Raw genomic sequence first — 27,166 nt, 5'->3', positions numbered from 1 at the left:
CAAGTGTACCCGATATGCCGGTGTCCTGCCGAGAATTGTCCCCCGGCAGATTTTGCCCGCTCTGTCCTGCGTAGGCGCAGTGAACCTCCTGCGCAGGCGACCTACGAGAATTGCCGAACCCCAACACACCTCGCCTGGACATGGCGTATGCGCATTGAGCACAATATCGTGCCACACGCTGCCAATGCTCGCTCCACTCTGCCACGCCCCCCCGTCCTGTGTATTACTATTATATCGTCTGATAGGGGGGGCGGGTGTATGGAAAGAAGGGCGAGTTTTGCACTGTTGATGGGCGACTTTGTGGCATCCGCCCCTTAGACGATATAATTGTAATATACACGCCCCCCTTGCAGAGTGGAGCGAGCATCGGGAGTGTGCGACAACGACTTTCACTATGCCCTATGACTGCAGGCGCAGTCTACAGCTCATGCCCAGATCTTCAAGTTCGGTAATTTTCGGAGGTAGAGCGCAGTCCTGGACGGGCATTATTCGCCAGGGGGACATATCTCGGGAGAACACCGGCCCTTTCCACCCTCAGCTCCATTCTATGAGTGAAACAGGATCTAAGAATGGAGAACAGGTGGAAGATTGAAAGGTCTCCCTCCAACATTCCTGTTTTATTCATAGAAGTAGTTCAGCTCAGCTCAAATACCCCTCACCACACTGGAAGATTACAGTGGTACAGGATCGATAGAAGAAGATTTCAGCTAACAGCACAATGGACACATCCTAATGACTGTAAGTAATGTCCCTTGTGCTGATTATTGTTTTTCATTTCTGACTAAACTTAGGTTTTAAATCACCAATTACAGCTAAACAACAGGCAGATGTATGAAGAAAAAAAAAAAACATTTCAAAAATATTTATAACCAAAAACATTTTTTTTCAAACATAAGTTCGTACCAATAACTTAATTTTACTTTATATCAGATTTCTGCAATTCCCTATACAGCAGACTGGGAGAGAGAATGTCAGCATTAGGAACCAATCAGGGATTCTGCTGTGCTCAGTGTTGTCAGTCTAACACTGGGACCATGGTTACAGGAGGGGGAGAGCACATGATGAATCATCAGTTTGCTGTGGGGGTAATAACTTGAATCAAAGCTGTACTGTTATCTGAACTTGTGGTCCAGGACCTGGCAGTGCTGTTTGGTAAGGATGTCTTTATCCTTATACTATACACACATTGAACATTTAAAGTGTTTGTTACCCCAACACTTTATAATCCTGATCTGTGCCAGCTGTACCATTTACTATGAAAAAGTATCCTATTCTCTTTGTATTGCTTCCTTTATGTGAAATCACTGGTCTTCCTGCCAGTCACCTTGCTTTCCTATTAAAAACTGATCACACTAAACAAGAGAACACACCTTGGTCAGTTCTCTAGCTATGCTGGGAACTCAGGCCCAGATTCTCAAAGGGCTTACGACGGCGCAACGCCATGTACGCCGTCGTAAGTCCTAATCTAGGCCGTCGTATCCATGCGACTGATTCTGTTACGCATAGATATCCATTAGATCCGACAGGCGGAAGGCTCTTACGCCGTCGGATCTTAAATGCAATATTTTTTTTGTCCGCTAGGTATCGCCTCCGTCGTTTTCCCCGTTGAGTATGCTAATTAGCTAGATACGTGAATTCCCGAACGTACGCGCGGCCGACGCAGTAAAGGTACGACGTTTACGTTAGGCTTTTCCCGGCGTAAAGTTGCCCCTGGGTATATGAGGCGCAACCAATGTTAAGTATGGCCGTCGTTCCCGCGTCAAAATTTATAAATTTACGTCGTTTGCGTAAGTCGTCCGTGAATGGGGCTGGACGCCATTTACGTGCACCCTGGGATATTTTACGGACGGCGCATGCGCAGTACGTTCGGCGTGGGAACGCGCTTAATTTAAATGCTACATGCCCCCTACCCGCCTAATTTGAATTAGGCGGGCTTGCGCCGGGTGATTTACGCTACGCCGCCGCAACTTTACAAGCAAGTTCTTTGTGAATAAAGCACTTGCCTGAAAAACTTGCGGCGGCGTAACGTAAATGAGATACGTTACGCCCGCCCTAAGTTACGCCATTCTACGAGAATCTGCCCCTCAGTGTACTCTCCTCCAATGATCAGACTTCTCCTGACACACCCTCGCTGCACAGCCATTCACTGGCAAACTCAGTGTGCTGCTGTCCCCCCCCCCCCCCCCCCCCAGCTCTTATGCAGCTGAGAACAGAGGGAATGTGATCACTTATAAAAAAAGAGTAAAAAAAGGTATTTATAGTGGCCCAGATTCAAGAAGCAATTGCGCCTGTGTAACCATAGGTTACATGGCGCAATTGCTTACTTGCTCCGGCGTAGTGAATGCTCCTGATTCAGGAACATCGCTACGCCGACTGCAGCCTAAAATATGCGTGGCATAAGGCTCTTATGCCACGCAGATTTTAGGCTGCATTCTAGCGATGACCGCTAGGGGGCGCTCCCATTTTGATCTGTGTATAGTATACAAATTGCATACTAACACCGATTCACAACGTTGCGTGAGCCCTGCGTACGCAAATTACGTAGTTTGCGTACGTCGGGTTTCGCGTAACATTACACATCCTAATAGCAGGCGCAGCCAATGCTATAGGATACCCACGTTCCCGCGTCGCGAGATTTAAAATCGACGTCGTTTGCGTAAGTGATTCGTGAATGGCGCTGGACGCCATTCACGTTCACTCTGAAGCAAATGACGTCCTTGCGACGTCATTTGCCGCAATGCACGTCGGGAAAGTTTCGCGACGGAGCATGCGCTCTACGCTCGGCGCGGGAGCGCGCCTAATTTAAATGATTCCCGCCCCCGGCGCACCCTCGCAATTTACGGAGCTACTGCTCCGTGAATCGGGGGCAGCGCAAAATATTTGCGTGGGCGGAGGGCAAAATCGTTGCCCTGTGCCTCCGCAAATAAAGCGCAAATGTACCTGAATCTGGGCCAATGTTTTTTTTATATCTATCTTTTATTTCTATTTTAAACTGAATGGGCTGTTTTACAAGATGATTGTTTACAATCACTTTAACACTATAGCGCCCCTAACTGGCCCCTTTGCAAATCACTTTCAACTAAAATGAAAGAGTTTTAAACAAAAGAATCCCAAAATTGCTGAATATCCATTTCCAATTACTCTGCATTATCAGAATGGCTTTAAAGAGAATTTCCCTCTGTCTAAACCTTCTCTACAACACTATGATCACACCTTCCATGCACCAGATTCTCTATAAAGGTCTGATTTCACATGATGTTATTGTACCCTAAATGTGATACTTTCCAGATGGCTAATGGCTGGAGACGGAGCACATGAGTGAAGCCTCTCGTAAATCTGACCTTAGTGACACATTTGCAGAGGTTTATGAGAATTGGAGCCTTTTTGTGTAGCTACCAAGAGACTCACAAACAATATTAATAATTTATCAATAGCAATTATACAAGGAAATATGAGATTTTCTCCATGGCAAGTACCTTCCAATTTAAAGACGCATCTACATCGAATATTTGGGCACAACATAAAACAAATGGACAACATTTAAAAAAGAACTCCAATAAAAAAAATACAAATAAAAAAAATAAAAAAAGCTCCAATAAAAAAAACAGGATATTGTTTATTACAAGGCAATGATCAAATCACAAAATATGCCAATGAACATGTGTGACTCTGCTGGGAGATCGGTTATATGGCGCTTAGTATTTGACACGCCAAAGGTATCTGTCCCCTTTCTACTGTCACTACACATTGGTACAGTTTTTATAGAAGAGAAGTGGGGGATCCTATTAAAGCACTGCCACTAATACTGCATTCTGCTGTACATAGCATGCAGCATACAGAGTGCAGTAGCAAAAGCAAATTCTTCATAAAACAGTTCTAGTAATCAAGTTGTACAAGGTACACTTGGGAGGACTTGCTGACAAAAAGTTTTTTAAATTTTGTGTCATGCCTATAAATCCCTTTCATGACTAAAGCCCTGTACACACGATCGGGCCATCCAATGAGAACGGTCGGATGGACCGTTTTCATCGGTTAACCGATGAAGCTGACTGATGGTCAGTCGTGCCTACACACCATCGGTTATAAAACCGATCGTGTCAGAACGCGGTGACGTAAAACACAACGACGTGCTGAAAAAAACGAAGTTCAATGCTTCCAAGCATGCGTCAACTTGATTCTGAGCATGCGTGGATTTTTAACCGTCGGTTAAATTTAAAACAAGATTGCTTTTTTTTAACCGTTAGATAAATAACCGATGGCGCCCACACACGATCGGGTTGGACCGATGAAAACGGTCCATCAGACCGTTCTCATCGGTTTAACCGATCGTGTGTACGCGGCCTTAGCCTATTTCTGACATTTGGTGTTTACAAGTTAAAATCTGTATTTTTTGCTAGAAAATTACTTAGAACCCCCAAACATTATATATATATTTTTAGCAGAGAACCTAGAGAATAAAATGGCGATTGTTGCAATATTTTATGTCACACGGTATTTGTGCAGCGGTGTTTTAAATGCAACTTTTTGGGAAAAAGACAATTTCATGAATTAAAAAAAAATGAAAAAGTAAAGTTAGCCCGATTTTTTTTGTATAATGTGAAAGATGATGTTACACTGAGTAAATAGATACCAAACATGTCACGCTTTATAATTGGACGCACTCGTGGAATGTCGACAAACTACGGCACCTGGAATGGCGACAAACTACGGTACCTACAATCTCCATAGGCGATGCTTTAATTTGTTTTTACGGTTACCAGGTTAGAGTTACAGAGGAGGTCTACGGCTAGAATTATTGCTCTCGCCCTGACGTTCGCGGCAATACCTCACATGTGTGATTTGAACACCGTTTACATATGTGGGCGCAACTTGCGTTTTCTTTGCTGCGCGAGCTCGCGGGGACGGGGGTGCTTTAAAACATTTGTTTTCTTATTTATTTTTATAATATACAATTGTGTTTTTTTTTTCACATTTTGATCACTTTTATTGCTGTCACAAGGAATGTAAACATCCCTTGTGACAGTAATAGGTGGCGACAGGTACTCTTTATGTTGAGATCAGGGGTCTAAAAGACCCCCAATCCCTTCTTTGCGCTTCAAAGTATTGAGATCGCCAAAAACGATTCTGAATACTGTGTATTTGTTTAAAACTTGTGCCATTGGCAGCCGAGTAACCTGGAAGTGACGCCATGACGTCGCTTCCGTGTTTACACTGAAGAGATTGACTCAAAGCCGTTCGCGGCTTCGTTTCAGTCTCTCGCTGGGCACTGGAGGCTGGGGATCACGGATCGGGTCTCCCGGTGGGACGGGAGGCCCGGTAAGAGTGGCGGAGGCGGCGTAAGGGGGGGTGTCCATTCCCGCTACTCCGGGATAACAACCGAGCGGCTTTTAGCCGCATCGGTTGTTATCCCTGGAAAGCCAATTGCCGGCTCTAAAAAAATTACATCGGGATGATGCCTGCAGCTGCGGCCATAATCCCGGTATAACCCCCTAGATCTGAGTACGCATATGTGCGTACGCTCTCCGGCAAAGGGTTAAAGTCCATCATCTGCCAACTTATTTCTATGCAATCTAATCTATCAGGATGTGGCATTGTTTACCTTGCTCTCATATCCACAGTTCCACTCTGTGATATGTTTTTTTTTTATTAAAAACTCAGTAAAGGTAGGTACTGGAGCCAGGCTTACGCTACCACTTAACTATTTTCATATTACAGGCTGCATTTGACAGTATTTGCTAAAAGATTTAACATCCATGATGTACAGTATCTACTGATGATACCTGTGTACACATGACAAGTTTGAGGGGTATATTTGCCCAATTAAACATGGGTGTCACTATGCTCAAACAGCTTTGGCACATGCCATGTGCCTCCTATTGGGGGCCCAGAGTCTAGTCACACCCAGCCAGCTTGTGGCACTGCTGGATGAAGTGATCACCAGGTCCTGCATAGTTCTAACACCAATGTCACTCAGATAAGCCAATGGCAGCAGCGTAGGAACAGAACGTCTACTCACTTTGGAAAATAAACACTGATGCCCACACAAGGGGGGAACTTTACCATTGAGTGGCAATGTAAGGTAGCACTTCACCTCCTGTGGCGTGGGCTCCCTCCAGGCACACTTGCCCCTAATTTATCCACTGTTATGCATTCTCCAAATTGAAGGCTCAAAAATATAGATTTAGAACATGTGGAACAGTTTAGAACAGTGCATAGTGCATAGTGGAGCCTTGACGTAGGCACCGTGGCTTCCACATATGTTTGCAAATGTGTGCAACTAAAACCTCTGTTTTTAATGTGAATTGATAGACAGGGTCAGTTTTTTTTTTTTTTTTTGCAGCATAGCTGGGGAAATGTTGTCTTTTTGTTATATACACTGCCTGTCCTTGTGCATCTTACTGTAAAGACTGGTTATAAATTGGGGGTGGTTGTCATTCTTTTGTATAGCTTGTTCGTTGGATTTGGCATGGGGACACATTGGATGCTTTCAGTTGCCATTGTTCTCTTGCTGGGCATCCAATGTGTCCCAGTGTGTCCCCTAAAGAGGACTGGGCTCCCTCCAGGCAAGCCTACTCCTAATTCATTCACTGCTATCTATATACATACCTCCCAACATTTTGAGATAGGAATGAGGGACACCTACTAGTAAGTGTAAGTGGTCATAGGACACCTCCCCCCCCTCCCCGTCACACCCCCTTAGGAGAATTAACCAAACACATGTAATTAAATCCACTATTCCTTTATTTTGGCTTTTAAAATTTACAAATGCAGCATTTTAGAATTTGGATGAAAGGTTTTGCACTGGGAAACACTTTTTGAAAGATAAAGAATGCATTTTATATACAACTATATAGATCAGACCAAAATGAGGGACAAATAAAGGTGAAAGAGGGACAGAGGGACATTTCTCCAATTAGGGACAGTCCCTCGAAATCAGGGACAGTTGGGAGCTATTTATATGTGCTCCAACTTGGAAACTCTTCCACCCCCTTTCTTCTTTACCATTCATAAAACACAGGCCCTCAGGTTCCATTTTGTGAATGGCCTGGAGTAGAGGAGGGCAGAGATATGATCATACAGCTGAAAATGTTTTACCCTTCCCTACTGATTTTACATTTTTAATTCTGCCCAGAATGTGCCTTTAGTGTAGTTAACAGTTTGCTCTTTACATCATGTTGACCACAATCTGTAAATTACCTTCCTTCAAGACGGTGCCCTGTGGTGAGTCAATGTTGATCTGTCTTCTGGAATTAGGAGCACGCAGCTATGGTTGCGCCTAATTCTGTGACCGTTCTGTCACGGACAGCAGTAGTCTTGCACTAATAACCTTGAACCATGCTGATTGGTTTCTGAGAATGTGATGACCATGCTAGCCAATCATGGTGATCATATTAGTTTGTTTACAAAACAAACCAGTAGGCTCCACTGTCATTGTGTCTAAGGCCTCTTCCACACAGGCGGACTCCATCGGCTCAGCGGGAGATCTCTCCGCTGAGCCGGCGGATGACAAGTCCCTCTCTGCTCTCTGAGCGGGGAGGGGCTTGTGCAGCTCTGCTGTCTCCTATGGGGAGATCTGATGAAAACGGACAGAATGTCCGTTTTCATCAGATCTCACCCGATCTGATCTGCCATGGACGGATGGGGACGTATCGCCATCCGTCCGATTTTGGCGGATCCGATCTCAGCAGATATGTCTCCGCTGAAATCCGACGCTCCATAGAACTGCATGGAACAGCCGTTCAGGTCCGCCGTCAAAACTGACAGGCGGACCTGAACAGTCCCATCATGTGAAAGGGGCCTTACATTGAAATACATACAAGATTCATAAAAATAAAATCTAAATAGTACCGACTGTTAAGTTTCATTTAAAAAATGTTTGATAACAAGATATGGTCATGGAATTGATTAGAACTGTGTACAAATAAGGTTGGGTCTCTAAACAAATCAAAGGGCTAGTTCCCTGCAACAGAAGAGGTGGTATTCTCATCCCTCTGATGGCATGTGGCACCCTAATACCCCTTTGTTCTAGTATTGCAGCCTCTATCAGTCTCTTTAACATCTGACATTACTGCCCATTGGCCGCTCGGCACTGTGGTTCCTTTTTCTGTCCCCTAGGTCACTAAAGCTCTCGGCAGTGACTTAAGGGCCAAGGAAAGGAACCACAGTGTTTGGCGGGGGAACACAAAATTGTTGGATACAACAAACCTTCAGCTTAGCCTATTGTATTGAATGCAGTTTAGAAAAAGGACACAAGATGTCGCTAATACTCAGTGATATGCTATGCTATGTATTTTCTATGATGTGTTGTATTTCCTGTCCACAGTGATGTACTTGTTGTTGTTTTTTTTCCTGCCTGTGTTTTCTTCTTACCATGTGCAGTGACATTTTTCCCTGTGTGGTTATGTTCCAATAAAGAAGACAGTTCCTGTTACTACACAACGTCTGATCTAAATTGACTCCGCTGCACCTATCAATCGTACTTTGCAACAGGTTACGGGCCCAGAGTCTGGATAAAGTCTTATGACCAGGTGCCGCCCAAGCAGAACAAAGCCTCGAACGGAAGACAGTGTGGCTGATGCGGAGATCGACATAAGGAAGCTTTCCAGTGACATCTCCTATAGACAAGTAAGACTGTTTATATATAAAGGAGGGATAAAATGGCCTGAAACTCAGAGCTTAAACTCTCAGTGGCCAAGCTGAACAATGACAATTATCAGCTATGGAAGTTCAAAGTGTTAACTCAGATCAAGCGGAGAGAATATAACAGACAGTCAAATAGCAGCCATGTTGTTATGCAGTTTGCCCGATACATACACTGCACTAATCAATGCACTGGAGACACGACCCGAGACAGATCTGACGGTAGCATTTGTAAAAACCAGGCTCATAGATGAGTATCAGAGAAGAAAGGAATTAGTGCATGACTCCACAGAAACCGACACCAGCACCGCCCTTAAAGCTACAGATGCAAGATTACACAGGAAAGAAACCAGAGCGTGTTTCAGATGCCACAAACAGGGACACATAAAGAAAGACTGTACTATATGGAAAGCAGAGCAAATGAGACAACGTCCCTCTTATGTTAAACAAAAGGTCAAAACCACAATTAATGACCCAAGGGAAGGCAACTGGAATGCCACATTTAAATCGACAGGCAACAATAAATGCCAAGACTGGTGCATCGATTCAGGGGCAACCAGTCACATGACGAGTGATAGAAGTTTCTTCACAGAACTTGATCTGAACAACAAAGAAATTATTTACCTTGCAGATGGAAGCAAAATACATGCAGAAGGATGTGGGCATGGAACCCTTGTATGCCCTGATGATGCGGGACACAATTTAACCATACCAGTGAAAGATGTGCTTTATGTTCCTAATCTAGAAGGAGGACTCTTATCTGTGAAGCGTCTAACAGCCAGAGGACTCACTGTGAAATTCCAAGGTTGACAAGTGTTCCATTCTAAACGGCAAACAGACAATAGCAAGTGCCAAGCTGGATGATCATCTATATCACCTCGACACAGTGAAGGAAAAGGTGAGACTATGTACACACAAGCACGACTGTATACATATATGGCACAGATGTCTAGGTCACAGACACCCAGAATGCATACAGGAACTACAGAGGAGGAATCTGACAAGGGATCTAATAGTATCCCCTTGTCCAGTCACTGTTAAATGTGAATGTTGCATTAAATCCAAAGCTACGAGAGCAACACTTCCCAAAGTCAGTCAGAAGAGAGCTTCAAGACCACTTGACTTAGTTCACAGTGAAGTGTGTGGTCCCCTAAACCCACCAACACCTGGAGGCAACAGGTACATAGTGACTTTCATACACGACTATTCAAGATATACACAAGAGTGAAGTTTTCAACAAATTACAAGACTATATAACAAAGACAAGTAACAAGTTTCAGAGGAAGCCTCTCATACTTCGGAGCGATAATGGAGGTGAATTCACAGGAGGCAAGATACAAGAGTACTTAAAACGGCATGGAATAGAACATCAAAAGACAGTCCCGTATACACCAGAACAAAATGGAGTAGCTGAAAGAAAGAATAGAACTCTGACCGAAATGATCAGATGTAAGCTGACAGACTCTGGACTACCACAAAAATACTGGGGTGAGGCAGCCATGACATATTTGCAGAACAGACTTCTTTCCAGAACAGTGGACAAAACCCCATATGAACTATGGCACAATGAGAAGCCAAGTGTAAAACACCTAAGAGTTTTTGGATGCAAAGCATTTAATCTACATACCTGAAGAAAAACACACCAAACTCCAAAACAGAGCATTTGAAGGTATCTTCGTTGGATACAGTGACAATGTCAAGGGTTACAGAATCCTAAATCCCCAAACAGCCAAGGTTACCATTAGCAACAGCATAACTTTTGTTGAAGATTTAAGAGACAATGTAATGACAACAGTAGAAGCAAGAACAGAAGAGAAAACTGACATTGACCAGCCCATCTCTGTAACTTCCGAACAAACAGTTGAAGTGAGTGTAGACTCAACCCGTATTGAAGAGCAGACACAAGAAGGCTCAGACACAAAAACGAGACGGTCAACAAGAGAAAACAAAGGTAAACCACCTATACGTCTCTCATACAAGGCAAGTACTGCCAGTATCAACGAACCTGTAAACTGGGAAGACATATCTCAACTTTCAGAACAAGAAGCAACTAAATGGATAAAGGCTGCTGAGGAAGAGATAAAATCCATGCATGACACTAAAACATGGACACTTACAGAACTACCACCCGGAAGGAAAGCCATAGGATGCAAATGGACTTTTAAAGTGAAATACAATGCAGATGGGACAATTGAACGATACAAAGCAAGACTAGTAGCAAAAGGCTATTCTCAAAAATACGGAGAGGACTACGATGAGACGTTTGCACCAGTAGTCAAGCACACTACAATACAGACTTTACTGACAGTAGCCGTCACAAGGAAAATGCAAGTGAAACTATTTGATGTGAAAACCGCGTTTCTACATGGCGATTTAACAGAAGAAATCTACATGGAACAGCCGACAGGATTCAAAGATGAACAAAGGTCAGACCTAGTGTGCAAACTTTGCAGGAGTATATATGGCCTAAAGCAAGCAGCCAGAACGTGGAATATAAAAATAAATGAAGTGCTTACACATCAAAACTTTATAAGGAGTAAAGCAGACCCCTGCTTATACACAAAGCGATTGACAAACATATGGGTCTATATGCTTATTTATGTGGATGATATCCTGATTTGCTTTGAGCAAGAAGGGGATGAAGCAGAAATACTGGAAAAACTAAATCAGCACTTTGACACCAAATACATTGGCAACCAGATCTAGAGAGATGAAGATGGCAGCTTCCTTCTGAATCAAAGACACAAAATACAAGAAATAATTGAAACTTTTGGAATGGAAAATGCCAAACCAGTGAAATCTCCCATGGAAACCAACTACCTAAAGGAGATGAATTGTCAAGATAGCCCATTACCTGCTAATACTCAATACAGGAAAGCAATAGGGAAATTGCTGTACCTTACCACTGCTACAAGGCTGGACATTGCAGCAACTGTTGGAACCCTATGCAGAAAGGTTTTTTTTTTTTTTTTTTTTTAATACTTCAGACTCCACCTCATAGAGTGTGCATTTACATGCTCATGTTCTGCGTACCAGCCCATTGCATCTCTATTTCGGTTTTGCATCATTAGTGTCTCTGTTTTTTATGCTAGTTGTTTTTGTTTTCCACTTTTGTGTTTTTTTTTTTTTTTTATTATATATATATTATATTATTTTCTTGAATACATTTTTAACTTCTTTTGCTGGACGTATACAAAAGTTTTCCCTTAATACTTCACCTCCCCTTACCCGTCCCTCCCCCCCCCCTCCTATCTCACCAAAACAATCTCCTTATACCTCTACTTCTCTCTGATTTTTCTATAGTGGCCTTAAGTGTCTTCTCTTAATTTTTCCGCGTAACTCCACGATTTCTTAAAAGTTCTCCAATTTTCCCATTTCATATTTTGTAATATGTTATTACCCTCCATGTCCTCCTGCAGTTCCTCCATTTTATACGTTTCTTCAACCGCATCGATCCATTCCCAGATCAATGGGCATTCCACCTCTTGCCAGCCCCTTGGAATTAATCTTTTGGCAGCATTCAGTAGGTGTGGTACTAGCGATTTTTTATAACTTTTAATGCCTTCTTCCCCCCCGTGGAACAGGACAACCCAAGGGTCCATCTTTATCTTTTTCTTTGTAATCTCTTCGACGCAGGCCAATATTTTTTCCCAGTACCTCCTTATCTTAGGGCATCCCCACCACAGGTGCGCCATATTTCCTGGTAAACCGCATCCCCTCCAGCACTCTCCAGTCTGTCCCTCTTTAAACTTTTTTAATTTGTCTGGTGTCATATACCATCCGGCTATGCATTTAAAACACATCTCTGCTGTGCGGCTATCCACCGCGGAGGAGTGTGTCAGGGTCAGCATTTTCTCTATTGTGGTCCTATCCCGATGTGTCCCTAGTTCCCTTTCCCATTTTTTAATGAATGGGGGTATGTTCTGCTCTTCCATCTTCAGTAACATCTTATATAGTCCCGAGATAGATCCTCTGACATTTTTTGTAGAGCATATTTTTTCCAATTCCAATAACTGATCTCCCGACCTCAGTGGGTGTGGAAGGTCTTGGATAAAATGGTTTAGTTGCCGATATCTCCATTCATTAATTTCCAGGAAAGAGTTTTTTAATTTCAACTCCTGTAGTGTTAAAATGTGCCCTTCCTTCATTATATCCCTTAATTGTATAGTGTCCATTTTAATCCAATTTCCCCCCACTTGTGTTTTACCTGGTGCAAAATAATCATTATTCTTTAGTGATATAAGGGGTGAATTGTACTCTTTCACAATTTTTTTATAGACCGTGTCCCAAACTTTAAGTGCATTTTTAGTTATCTCGTGTGCGTTTTTATCTATTGTCCTGAATTGTGGAGGGTTCCAAATTATCTTATCTAACCTTGCCTGTGACAATTCATTTTCTACACTAACCCACCTTTTTTCTTTGCTAGCTCTGGCCCACTCCACCACTCTTGTTAATATCACCGCCTCATAGTATCTCTTGACATCGGGGACCGCTAATCCACCCTTTTTTTTTGGTTGTTTTAGGGTATGCAGAAAGGTTTTAATGCCAAGCCAAAAGGACTGGAATGCTGTAAAGCGAATCATTCGCTATCTTAAAGGGACTTTGCACTACAAGCTAAAGTTATCAGCAAGCGGTGAAAGCACCTTAACTGGATATGTGGATGCTGACTGGGCAGGAGACACCAGTGACAGAAAATCTACCAGTGGCTACTTATTTTTCCTGTCATGAGGCGCCATCAGTTAGACTAGTAAAAAGCAACTCACTGTTTCACTGTCGTCTACTGAAGCAGAATACATTGCTGCAGCGCAGGCAAGCAAAGAAGTTATATGGCTGAGACAGCTATTAACAGATTTGGGTCAACCACAGTTGGGACCAACATAAATCTATGAGGACAATCAAGGATGCATTGTACTCGCACATACGGAAGGAGTTAATTCAAGAACCAAGCACATTGATGTGAAGTTTCACTTTCTTAGGGATCTTCAAGAGCAAGGTCTTCTTGGGTTCATTTATTGCCCGACTGAGGATATGACAGCAGACATCCTTACAAAGCCCCTGACCACTGAAAGACATTCAAGGCTCACAAAGAAGATAGGTTTAACAGACTAAGCCTTAGTTGTTGAGAAGGGGTGTTGGAGATACAACAAACCTTCAGCTTAGCCTATTGTATTGAATGCAGTTTAGAAAAAGGACACAAGATGTCGCTAATGCTCAGTCATATGCTATGCTATGTATTTTCTATGATGTGTTGTATTTCCTGTCCACAGTGATGTACTTGTTGGTTTTTCTGTTTCCTACCTGTGTGTTCTTCTTACCATGTGCAGTGACATTTTTCCTAGTGTGGTTATGTTCCAATAAAGAAGCCAGTTCCTGTTACTACACAACATCTGATCAAAATTGACTCCGCTGCACCTATCAATCGTACTTTGCAACAAAAATAATAAATGCCATAGAACCTGAAGGAAGCTGAAGTGCAAGACCTTGTACACACGGGCAAACATGTCCGATGAAAACGGTCCGCCGGAGATTTCTGTATGATGGCTGTACACACCATCATACAGAAATCTGCGCGTACACGATACGCGGTGACGAGGCCGCGCCGTCGCGGCGACGTGCGCGGCCCTGGAAGTTCAATGCTTCCACGCATGCGTCAAAGTCATTTGACGCATGCGAGGGATGGCGGCCGCTCGGACATGTACGGTAAGTCTGTACAGACGACCGAACATGTCCGACGGACAGGATTCCAGCGGGCATGTTTCTAAACATGTTTAGAAACATTTGTCCGCTCGAAAACGATCTGGCGGACAAATGTCCGCCAGACCGTACACACGACCGAACATGTCTGCTGAAACTGGTCCGCGGACCAGTTTCAGCAGACATGTTCGGTCGTGTGTACGGGGCCAAAGATTGAAGGAAGGTAGAAGTTACGGGCTGCTATAAAGTTGACTATACTACCAGAAAACGTAAAAAAACAAAGATGTCAAATTAGCCAGGCAAGTTAGTTAAAGTGGAAGTAAACCCTCCTATTGTTTTTAGTCAAGCAAGCTGCCACATTGGTCTCTGTTTAATCTACAACTTCCATGATGCTGCACATGTGATCAGTTATGACACCAGCCATTGGATGGTTTGACAGTTTGGTTGAGAGCACAACCAATGGGAACGTTACATTTCCTGCACGTGCCGGAAAGGAAACTGTTTTATGGATGGGTTAACTCCCGCTTTAACCAGACATACCAATGCAGAAAAAATTGTGTCTGCAAATTTTTATAACCCCTAGACATGAATGAATGAATGAATGAATGAATGAAAGACTTATATAGCGCGGCACATGCGAACTGAATCGCCTCTGGGCGCTTGTTGTTCCTGTCTCTTGACATCAGAAGAGCAGAGTTTTGATCCATCCTCTGAATGCCAGGTGGTTTTCCTCCAACCGAATGCTGGTTGGTAAAGCATTCCATAGTCTAGGACCTTGGAAAGCAAACCTTCTTTCTCCTTTGGACTTGTATCTTGCTTTAGGTACCTTGACCAGATTTTGGTCGGTGGATCGCAGAACGCGATTGGAATTATGGAGTTCTATCTTGTCGCAAAGATATTGCGGAGCCTTCCCATGGATGCACTTATGCGTCAGACAGAGTGCTTTGAATGCAATTCTGTCCTTTACTGGCAAACAGTGAAGGGTTCTCAGCGAAGGTGAGATTGATTCCCATGTTTTTTTCCCAGTCACAAGTCTGGCAGCTGTATTTTGAACGACTTGCAGACGAGAGATTTGGTACTTTGGGAGTCCGAGGTAAAGGGCGTTTGCATAGTCCAGTCTGGAGTTCACAATTGTTCCCACCACGACTGCTACGTCTTCTTTGGGAATAAATGGAATAAGTCTGCGTAGTAGGCGCAACAGATGGTGAGATCCGCTGACTACTGACCCTATTTGTGCATCCATTGTCATGTAGGTGTCGAAGATGACCCCGAGACTATTGACTTTGGAGCTAGGGGTGATGATTTGGCCCAGAATGGGCGGGGGTGTCCAGGTTGGTGCCAGTTGACTCTTGCGGCTGGCGTGAAACATGAGAAGTTCTGTTTTAGAGCTATTGAATTTAAGATAACTCTTAGTCATCCAGTTTTCTATCAAAGAGAGACATTTCTCTAAACTGAGATGATGATCCTTTTTGTTGCAGATGCGGAAAAACAATTGCGTATCGTCTGCATATGAGTGATAAAGTAGTTCTTGGCTACTGATGATTTCAAAGAGAGGGCGAAGATAGATGTTGAAAAGCACCGGCAACAGGGGGGACCCTTGGGGGACTCCACATGACACCGCGCGTTTTTCAGACGTGAAAGATCCCAGTTTCACTGTTTGTGATCGGTTTTCTAGAAAGGAGGAAAACCATGGTAAATCACCTTCTGCGACTCTGGAGACATGGAGGGGTTAAAATTGTTGTAAACCTCAGGCATGAAATACTCACAAAGCGTATCCCTCTACAGTTTTATTTACTAAAGCTGGACAGTGCAAAATTCGGCTCATTTTAGCACAGAAACCAATAAGCTTCTAACCTCAGCTTGTTCAATTAACCACTTCCCGACCAGCCGCTGCAGTTACACCCCGGTAGGTTGGCTTGCGACAGAGTGAAAACCAGATCTGCGTGTGTAAACACACAAATACTGGTTCAGTCAGGGGAGAGGAGACAGATTGTGTGTTCCTACTAAGTAGGAACAACTATCTCTATCTTCCTCTAGTCAGCCACATTCCCCCCACAGTTAGAAAGACTCATAGGGAACACAGTTAACCCCTTGATCGCCCCCTAGTGTTAACTTCTTCCTCCCTGCCAGTGACATTAATACAGAAATCAGTGGCTATTTTTAGCTCTGATCGCTGTATAAATGTCACTGGCCCCAAAAAAGTGTCAAAGGTGTCCGATGTGTCTGTCGCAATGTTGCAGTCCTGATAAAAATCGCAGATCATCGCCATTACTAGTAATAATAAAAATGCCATAAATCTATAACCTACTTTGTAGACACTATAACTTTTGCGCAAACCAATCCCTAATATGCTTATTGTGATTTGTTTTTTACCAAATATATGTATAAGGATGCATATTGGCCTAAACTGATGAAGATTTTTTTTATATTTACCTGTAGGTATAAAGAATATCTCCTAAACCTGTACGATTTAGGAGATATTCCCCTCGCAATGTGCCGCTGATTGCAGCGGCGCATGCGCAGGGGGGAATCCACGGCGAAAGGACTGGCAGCCGCCGGACCTTGCCGATTTGAAATCTCCTGCGCGCACGCGTGGGAGTGACGCCATCGCCGCTCCAGCCAATCACAGCGCTGGAGCGGCGATACCCAGAAGACACGCCGGAGCAAGATGACATTTCGCTTGGCGTGGACCAGGTAAGTGTTCTTCACCTCGTTCCGAGGTTAGTATTTCATAATCAGTTAGTATGCGGTGCATACTAGCTGATTATGCCTTTTGCCTTGCAGGTTTAAAAAAAAAAAATTATATATGCGGTTTACAACCGCTTTAAAGCAAAAAGTACAAAATATTGTGTTTTTTCAAAATTGCTGCTATTTTTTTGTTTATAGAGCGGAAAATGAAAACCGCAGAGGTGATCAAATACCACCAAAAGAAAGCTCTGATTGTGGGGAAAAAAAGACAAAATACATTTTGTTTGGGTACAACATCGTACGATTTACAGTTAAAGCGACGCAGTGCCGTATCGCAAAAAATGGCCTGGTAAGGAATGAAAACATTCCGGAGGTGAAGTGGTTAAGCTTTGGCAATAAAAATTGGAAGCTGATTGCAGAAGTGAGCTTGATTTTGCACTCTCCTTTAAATAAACCCCTAAGTGTAATCTCTGTGTGCTACTTCATTCCTCTGCTATCAGCATCAGGGCCGATCCGCCTTATAGGCTCACTGTGCAAGCCGCTTAGGGCCCCCCAAATTACTAGAGGCTGCCGCCTGGTGAGAAGTCATTTTCGGCCCCTCACCCCGCTTCTTAACTCGCTGGCTGCATGGGAGAAGAGGTAAGAAGTCAACACCCCCTGCTTCTCTTCTGTAAGATGTCATTTCCGACAGCAGACCACCATCCCCCCCCCCCCCCGCTGCTTCGCAACTTTAATTAATGTGACATATCACCAAGACAAAAAAGATGACAGGGGAGGGACCTCCAGCTGATTGACAGCCTCAGCTCTGTTCCTGTGTGCTGTGTGGAGGGGGGAGGTGGTGTCTCTTCCCCCCAATCAGCTCTCAGAGCTCTCTTCACTGAGCTCTGCAGTGTGTAACTTCAGCTCTTTGCCCCTTTTTTTCCCTGACAGCTCGGACAAGCTTTATTAATTCTACATTTAACCACTTGGGATCCGCCTGCCGTCAATTGACGGCTACAGTGCGGATCCCAATCTCCAAACTGCCGTCAATTGATGTCCGCCCCTTAGGGCGGTCCCCGCGCGCGCTCCAGAGCGCGCTGCGGGGAAAATCTGTGTTGGCCGTGTCCCTCGGACACCGCCAATTACAGATCGCCGCGAACGGCCAAATCAGAGTGGCCGTTCGCGATGCGATCTGTGCGGCCAATGAGAGATGATCTCATATGTAAACATATGAGATCATCTCTCATTGCCGTTTTACACAGAGACAGCGGTGCTGTCTCTGGAGAGGAGACCGATCTGTGTCTCTTGTACATAGAGACACAGATCGGTCACCCCCCCCGTCACCCCCCCCCCCCCCCACCTACAGTTAGAACACTATATAGGACACACATTTAACCCCTTCCTCACCCCCTAGTGTTAACCCCTTCAATGCCAGTCACATTTATACTGTAATTAGTGCATATTTATAGCACTGATCGCAGTATAAATGTGAATGGCGCCAAAAATGTGTCCGATGTGTCCGCCATAACGTCGCAGTCCCAATAAAAATCGCAGATCGCCGCCATTTCTAGTAAAAAAAAATAATTAAAAAATAATAATTCTGTCCCCTATTTTGTAAGCGCTATAACTTTTGCGCAAACCAGTCGCTTATTGCGATTTTTTTGTTTTTTTTACCAAAAATATGTAGAAGAATACGTATCGGCCTAAACTGAGAAAAAAAATGTGTTTTTTTTTTAAATTGGGATATTTATTATAGCAAGAAGTAAAAAATATTGTATTTTTTTCAAAATTGTCTCACTTTTTTGTTTATAGCGCAAAAAATAAAAACCGCACAGGCGATCAAATACCACCAAAAGAAAGCTCTACTTGTGGGGAAAAAAGGACGTCAATTTTGTTTGGGAGCCACGTCGCACGACCGTGCAATTGTTAGTTAAAGCGATGCAGTGCCGAAAGCTGAAATTTCACCTGGGCAGGAGGGGGGTATATGTGCCCAGTAAGCAAGTGGTTAAGGATGTAGGGAAGAGAAGACTGTAGATAAACAGGTACAACTTATGCAGGAGGATTTGTGTATCACCCAGTCACTTCACAGGGTATGTGTAAGGGTTTACAACAATTTCAAAGCTCTCTGTACTGTGAATGGACTATTTGGCAGTCAAACAGTTACAGAATCTGTATGCGGTATTAATCGTGTAACATACAATGGCACTAAGGCATAATATGATTTTCGCTTTCATGAAACAGAATCCGATTTGTTGCACAAATACCAGAATAGCTGTGTGATATTTGAAATGAGCCAGTTCTTTTGAGCACAACCTTGATCAGACATTGTAGATCATCAAAATGCAACTGTATATTGTTATTTGCTGAAATTACAGCCCTCGGTTGATGTGCCCTACTTTTCCCTGGTGACATGATAAATTTCTGCTGCTTTATGCATGTGACGATCAATAGAGCATTGCAGTGTTATCAGAGGACAATATAAAATCTGCAATATTCCGCTGATCTGTTTTTTCAGCGTACGGTTTTGATCTGCATCTCAAGGCGCAATAAAAATGAAAATCTATAGGTAACAGAAAAATAATGATACCAGACACCAGATCAAGAGAATTATTCAGCAGGGCAGTTCACAAATGTAAATGCTGGGCCAAAATAAAACAATATGGATTGTAGCATTCTAGAATGACATCATGTGATCAATACAGAAAACATTTTAATGGCTCCCTTTACTTCCTTAAAGGGGGGGGAGGGTATTCTTATGGCAATCGATATTTTGAGTTATTATTATATATTTTGTTGAAAGGACACTTTAACATTTTCATTTGCTTTCATATTTTATATATAGATTTGTATAGCTGTCTTTAGACTAGACAGTATAGTATAGTCACTGCTGAATGACGTATGAGACTGCAAGATAAGCAAACAGCACACTGGCCCGGATTCAGGTAGATTTGCCCCTTTCTTGCGGAGGCGCAGGGCAACGTTTTTGCCCTGCGCCCCCGCAAATTTACTGCGCTACCCGCGATTCACGGAGCAGTAGCTCCGTAAATTGCGGGGGCGCTGTGTAAACTTGCCCTGCGTAAGGGCGCCTAATGAAAATGATCCCGTAGGGGGCGGGAATCATTTAAATTAGGCGCGCTCCTGCGCCGAGCGTAGAGCGCATGCTCTACGCAAGGACGTCATTTGCTTCAAAGTGAACATGAATGGCGTCCAGCGCCATTCACGAATCACTTACGCAAATTACGTTAAATTCGAACGTCGCGACACGGGAACGACGGGTATCCTTAGCATTGGCTGTGCCTGCTATTAGCATGTGCAGCCTTACGCTAAGCACGCCGTACGGAAACGACGTAAATTGCGTACGCAGGGCTCGCGTAACATTGTGAATCGGTGTTAGTATGCAATTGTATGGTTACACAGGTGCAATTGCTTCTTGAATCTGGGCCACTGTTTTCGAGAAGGCGTAGACTGAGATGAACAGTAAAGCACAGTCACTATATAAATATAATGGGTAAATATTGGAATCTTCAAATGAAACCTATTAAAACAAATTGCTAGAGCCGACTACAAACCTCAGATGGTAATCGGCTGTCAATGCACCTCCCAGTCCTCAAACAATGTTTCACGCTTGGCTTCCAGCTTACCTTGGGGGAGAATAATGCCCTGTACACATGATCGGTTCATCCGATGAAAATGGACCGATGGATTTTTTTCATCAGATATCCGATGAAGCTGACTTTCATCAGTCTTGCCTATACACCATCAGTTAAAAATCCGTTCATGTCCAATGCGGTGACGTAAAACACTACGACGAGCAGAGAAAAATGAAGTTCAATGCTTCCGAGCATGCGTCGACTTGATTCTGAGCATGCGTGGATTTTTGACTGATGGATTTCCCCACAGACGATAGTTTTTTTCTATCGGTTTTTTAACCATCAGAAGATTTTAAAACAGGTTCTATTTTTTTTCACCGATGGGGCCCACACACGATCGGTTCGTCCGATGAAAACCGTTTTCATCAGACGAACCGCTCGTGTGTACAGGGCATAACAAAAATGATCAGCTGGGGATGTTGTCTGGGGATAAGGGGGATTAGATGTAAGATTATTACTCAATGCAACCTGTTATGTCTGTAGTTAAAAATAAATGGTCACTGCCCTTACCTATTCTAGAGCTGGGCGATTAAAAAAAAAAAAAATCTGTGATTTAAAAAAAACAAAACTCGATTCACGATTCAAGTTTTTTTTTTTATGGACACCACGCCGGTCCTGAGGAGCTGCGGGCAGGAGTTTTTAGGCGAGGCCGCGGCTTCGGCCTAGTCCGCGGCGTCCGGCCTGGTGAAGAAAAAATCAAAATAATCGATTTGCTGAAAATCTGAATCGATTTGACCTCTCAACTCGATTCAAATCGATTTTTTTCCCAGCCCTACCTATAACTGGCCTTAGCAGCAATGAGCACAGGGAAGGGAAACACATGCAAAACCAAACCATAGAAATTCCCAGCTCAACTTACTGATCAGTCTGCAACCAACCCAATTATCCTGTCTTAAGGCCTGTATACACAATTGGATATTCTGACAGCAATTGTCCGACAGACATGTTTTGTCAGATAATCCGACAACAAATGTTGGCTGTGCATGCTCTCAAATTTTCTGACAACAAATGTGTTATGTCGGATCATCAGATCGTGTGTACACAAATCCATAGGACTAATATCCAATGTACGAACACACATGCTCCGAACTAATGCTAACCATAGGACAACCTTAGTTGAATTTGCCCAAAGGCTGGCGCTAAAGAGCAGAAAAAACTCGTAGTACGTCTATTACGTCACTACGTTTGTGTTTGTTGGCTGAAAATGTTCTGCCATGTGTATGCAGACCAAGTTTCACGGCCAACGCCCCTTCACACAAAAAGCCATGGATTTGTCTGATGGAAGTCCGATCGCTTAACAGTATGCGTTAAAAATATTGGTTTAGTCTGCACACATTTGCAAATAAATATGTAAGCTACAGAGCCCCGTTGAGGCACCCCAATATTTTCTGTAGTCCACCCCTAACTCTAAATTGTGAGAACCTCCACAGTGGAAGCACGTGCATTATAATAGGGATGTGTGCAGACTAAACCCCTGTTTTTAACACAAACTGTTAAGCCCTGTACACACGATCGGATATCTGATGGAATCTGATCCGATGGATTTTTTTCGTCAGATATCCGATGAAGCTGACTTTCATCAGTCTTGCCTACACACCATCAGTCAAAAATCCGATCGTGCCAAAAAGCAGTGACGTACAACACTACGACGAGCTGAAAAAAGTTCAATGCTTCCAAGCATGCGTTGACTTGATTTTGAGCATGTGTGGATTTTTGACCGATGGAGTTCCATACAGACGATCGGATTTTTCTATCGGTTTTTTATCCATAGGAAAAATTTAAAACACGTTCTATTTTTTTCCAACCATGGAAAAAAAAACGATGGGGCCCACACACAATCAGTTTGTCCGATAAAAACTGTCCATCGGTCTGTTTTCATCGGACAAACCGATCATGTGTACATGGCTTTAGAGAGGATAATTTGGTTGGTTGCAGGCTGGTCAGTAAGTTGAGCTGGGAATTTCTCTGGTTTTGTTTTGCGTATGTCTGTAGTTACCTTAAAGTGATTGTAAAGCCCTGTTTTTTTTCTCTAAAAATAACAAACACTTTATACTTACCTGCCCTTTGCAGTTGGTTTTGCACAGAGCAGTCTGTATCCTCCTCTTTTCGGGTCCCTCGTTTGTGCTCCTGGTCCCTCCCTCCTGCTCAGTGCCCCCACAGCAAGCAGCTTGCTATGGGGGCACCCGAGCCGAGTCACAGCTCCCTGTGTCCATTCAGACATGGAGCTGCCCCCTCTCTCTCCTGATTGGCTAGCCAATTGCCAGCAGCGGGAGCCAATGGCACCACTGCTGTGTCTCAGCCAATCAGGAGGGAGAGTCTCGGATGGCTAAGACACTCGTGGACATCGCTGGACATAGATGGGGCTTAGGCAAGTATTAGGGGCCTGGGGGGGGGGGGGGACGGTGCTGCACGCAGAAAGCTTTTTATCTTAACCACTTCGGCCCTGGAAGGTTTTGCCCCCTTAATGACCAGGGCATTTTTTTGCGAAACGGCACTGGGTCGCTTTAACTGACAATTGCATGGTCGTGCAACACTGTACCCCAAAAGAATTGACACATTTTTTTCCAACAAAAATTGATTTATTTTGGTGGTATTCGATCACCTCTGCGGTTTTTATTTTATGCACTATAAACAAAAAAAGAGCGACAATTTTGAACAAAAAAATATATATTTTTTAGTTTTTGCTATAAGAAATATCCCCAAGTTTAAAAAAAAAAATGTTTTCATCAGTTTAGGCCGATATGTATTCTTCTACATATTTTTGGTAAAAAATCGCAATAAGCGTATATTGATTGGTTTCTGTAAAAGTTATAGGCCCGGATTCACAGACACTGGCGCATATTTATGCCGCTGTAGCGTATCTCCTTTAGGCTACACTGACGCAGCGCAGAGAGGCAAGCACTGAATTCACAAAGCACTTCCTCCCAAATCTGCGCTGGGTTTCTCAGGCATAAGTCGACGTAAGTGGAAGTGGGCATGAGCCATGCTAATGAGGCATGAGCCCATGCAAATGATGGGCCGAGCGCCAGACAGATACGTATCGCCAACTGCGCATGCGCCGTCCCGTGGGCGCATCTCAGTGCGCATGCTCACAATCACGTCGGAACAACTGCCTAAGATACGGCGGATCACTGCCTACGGCGTGAACGTAACCTACGCCTAGTCATATTCATGTCCTACGTAAACTACGTAATATACGTCGACTTGTGTTCCCTGGTGCAGCCCTTGGCATGGATGCTGCTGAGTTACACCTCCTTTATGGGGCATAACTTTACCGCAGACGTATGACTTTACGTGTTCGTGAATCGGCGTATCTCCCTCATTTGCATATGTGAATAGAAAATCAATGGGAGAGCCAAATACGTCCAGCGTAAATATGCGCCCACTCTACGCCGGCAAGTTACGTCGGTTGGATGAAGCCTATTTTCAGGCGTATCTTCGTTTCTGAGTCCGGCGCATAGATACGACGGCGCATATTTTCACTTACGCGGCGTATCTTGAGATACGTCGGCGCAAGTGCTTTGTGAATCCGGGCCATAGTGTCTACAAAGTGGGGAATATATTTATAGCATTTTTATTTATTTATTTCTTTTTTTACTAGTAATGGCCGCGATCAGCGATCTTTATCGGGACTGCCACATTGTGGCGGACAGATTGGACACTTTTGACACATTTTTGGAACCATTTACATTTATACAGCGATCAGAGCTAAAAAATATCCACTGATTACTGTATAAATGTCACTGGCAGGAAAGGGCTTAACACTAGGGGGCGATCGAGGGGTTAAATGTGTTCCCTCAGTGTGTTTCTTACTGTGGGGGATGGGACAGACTAGAGGAGAAGCCAGATCATTGTTCCTAGTTAGTAGGGACAGACGATTTGCCTCTTCTCTACAAATAAAACCGTAATTTATGTGTTTACTCACACACAAATACCCATTGTCCTGCCGGCCACGCACATCGGCTCCCAACGTTGCAGCGAGCATGCACGCCTGCTCTAGCTGTTTAAAGGGCCGACGTACAGCTACGGCGAATTGCGGGAGAGAGCCAACCTGCTGCAGTGAAATTATGGTGGCTGGACAGCTAGTGGTTAATGCAGAATGCATTAAGATAAAAAACCTTCTGACTTACAACCCCTTTAACAGACTATATTCACACTGGGATGATAATTGCACATCTGTACCTCAACATTACAAACTACGATATTTGCCGGGGTATAAGACGACTGGGCGTATGAGACAACCCCCTAATTTTCCAGGAAAAATGTTGGTTTTGGGATATACTCACTGTATAAGACTACCCCCTTCTTACTAGTCTTTCTGAAAGCTAAGGGGTAGCCAGAACAACTGCTGACAGAAACAGGCTTTTTCAAATCTCACTGTGCCATTACATTACATTCCTCACTGTGCCATTACATTACATTACATGCCTCACTGTGCCATTACATTACATGCCTCACTGTGCCATTACTTTCCCCCACTGTGCCATCACTTGCCCCCACTGTGCCATCACTTGCCCCCACTGTGCCATCACATCACTTGCCCCACTGTGCCATCACTTGCCCCCACTGTGCCATCACTTGCCCCCAGAACAGAGGCGCTGCTGGGAAGATTTGTGTTCCGCCTATCACAGGACACTCTGAGGAGAAGGAGCGGCTTTTAAATCATTGACGCTCTCGCAGCACGGAGACTGTCACCAGCGTATAAGACGACCCCCGACTTTGGATGCATTTTTTTGCATCCAAAAAGCCGTTCTTTACGCCGGAAAATATGGTATACATAAAGCGTTACAAAACCCAGGACCCTGCATTCGCTATATCTGGTCTCCCACAGTACACAGAACATGGAAATGCAATTATTTTAGTAAATATAAACTGCTAAATACCTTTTTTCATCAGCAGTATATAGCAGTCTTGTGACTTCTATTAGTGTCTGGCCAAGCACTGGTTAAAGCTTGTAGGAGAAGTTTTCATTCTCCTCTGACTGTCCTATGAGGCTACATGACCTCTGACCTTATGTCTGGACAGTGCTGATTGGCCCTGTGCTGGTCACATGCACCTTCCCAAAAAGAAAAAAAAACCTCTCTTGCAATACACACCAAACTAAGCATGTGCAGAGTGACTCCAAGGCTCTGTTCTATCAGCAGATGGATTGGGGACAGTAATAGAATGGGAGGATCAGAGAAGACAGCACCAAACAGACTTTTTACACAATGCAGAGGATTAACCCCTTAGGTTCCACAATAAGTATAACAAGCATACTTTTTTTTCACAAGAAAATAACAAGCATACTTTACTTCATAAATAGACTGATTTTACTGTTGTGGGTTTAGCAACACTTTAAAGTGCCACTAAACCCACACCATTAAAAACTATCAATAAATGGTGTATTACATGCTGTTCATACTCAGTCACTATGGAATTTGTTATCTGTATTCTGCAAACGTGGTTGATCCTGCTGCTCCCTATCTCCCCCTTCTCTCCAAGTCCCCAATGCAGCTAGGGATTTTGCAGAGCAGTGTTGGCAACTCTAGACATGCTCAGTTTTCAGTGAGTTTCTATGCTGAGCATTTCCTCCCTATCACATATGAGCAGCTCATGTGACTATAGAGTCACACATGTGAGTGTATACACAGTGATAAATGACAGCCAACCCCCCCCCTTCTCCTCCATGCCCAAAAACCAGCTAAACACAATGAGGGCGGGAAATTACATCTTGATTAATGGAGGCTTTACCTTCCTGTTATTCTAAGACAGTCTGGAGGGGCGTGACACAGCCCGTGACTGAGAGAAATCCACCCATATCATGTTATTGCCAAAAAATAATAAAGATTTGATTTCAAATATACATTTGTATGCCAATTTTAAATCGTTTAATATTAATTATTTATTTTCTCCCTAGGTTTTTTTTTTTTTTAACATTGGACCAGTAGAAGAGGACTAGAAGCTCCTCTTGGTTTTGTTTCCCAGTGTGCTTAGTATCAGTGTCTTAAAGAGTGTAACTGGGAAAGTGGCTGAAGGCTTTTCATGAGGCCAGACAGAGGACATAGCTTGAAACATTAGGGCCAGTTCATACCACAATGTCTGCGTTCCAGATGCATTTCTGCATGCATAATTTGATGCGATCAGTCCCTAAGGGCTGGTGCAGTCTAGTGCATTTTTATTCTGCATCAAAATCACATGGACAGTGTTTAACATGGCTTCCAATGGCCCTAGTTCACACCAGTGCAGTGTATCCTCAATTGAGATAAAGAAAAAAAAAAGAGGGGAAAAAAAACAAATTGTAACAAAAAATGTAATAAACGCATCAGGAATTCAGAAATTATGGTGTGAACCGCCCCTTAAAGTGGTTGTGAACCCTCACATATACCCAGTGAGGTGAACAGCCACAGATGATACACAGGGAATAAACAAATCTCGCTCATCCATGTCTTTATGGTCCTTGCTTTGTGCACTGCTCTGAATCATTTGGTGGAGGGGGGGGGGGGGGGTTATGGTGTGGGGTTGTTTTTCAGGGG

At 43.7% G+C, this 27,166-nt stretch overlaps 1 protein-coding gene across 1 annotated transcript in view; it reads right to left on the bottom strand.

Annotated features, from left to right (window-relative positions):
* The window catches only part of BEND4 (BEN domain containing 4), a 202,506-nt gene that overhangs the window by 90,742 nt on the left and 84,598 nt on the right, over window positions 1–27,166 (bottom strand). The window lies entirely within an intron of this gene.

This window comes from Rana temporaria, chromosome 1 (genome assembly GCF_905171775.1).
Source record: "Rana temporaria chromosome 1, aRanTem1.1, whole genome shotgun sequence".
NCBI classification, from domain to species: domain Eukaryota; kingdom Metazoa; phylum Chordata; class Amphibia; order Anura; family Ranidae; genus Rana; species Rana temporaria.
Note: the sequence above shows the minus strand (reverse complement) of the source record. Positions and strands in the feature narration are given on the sequence as shown.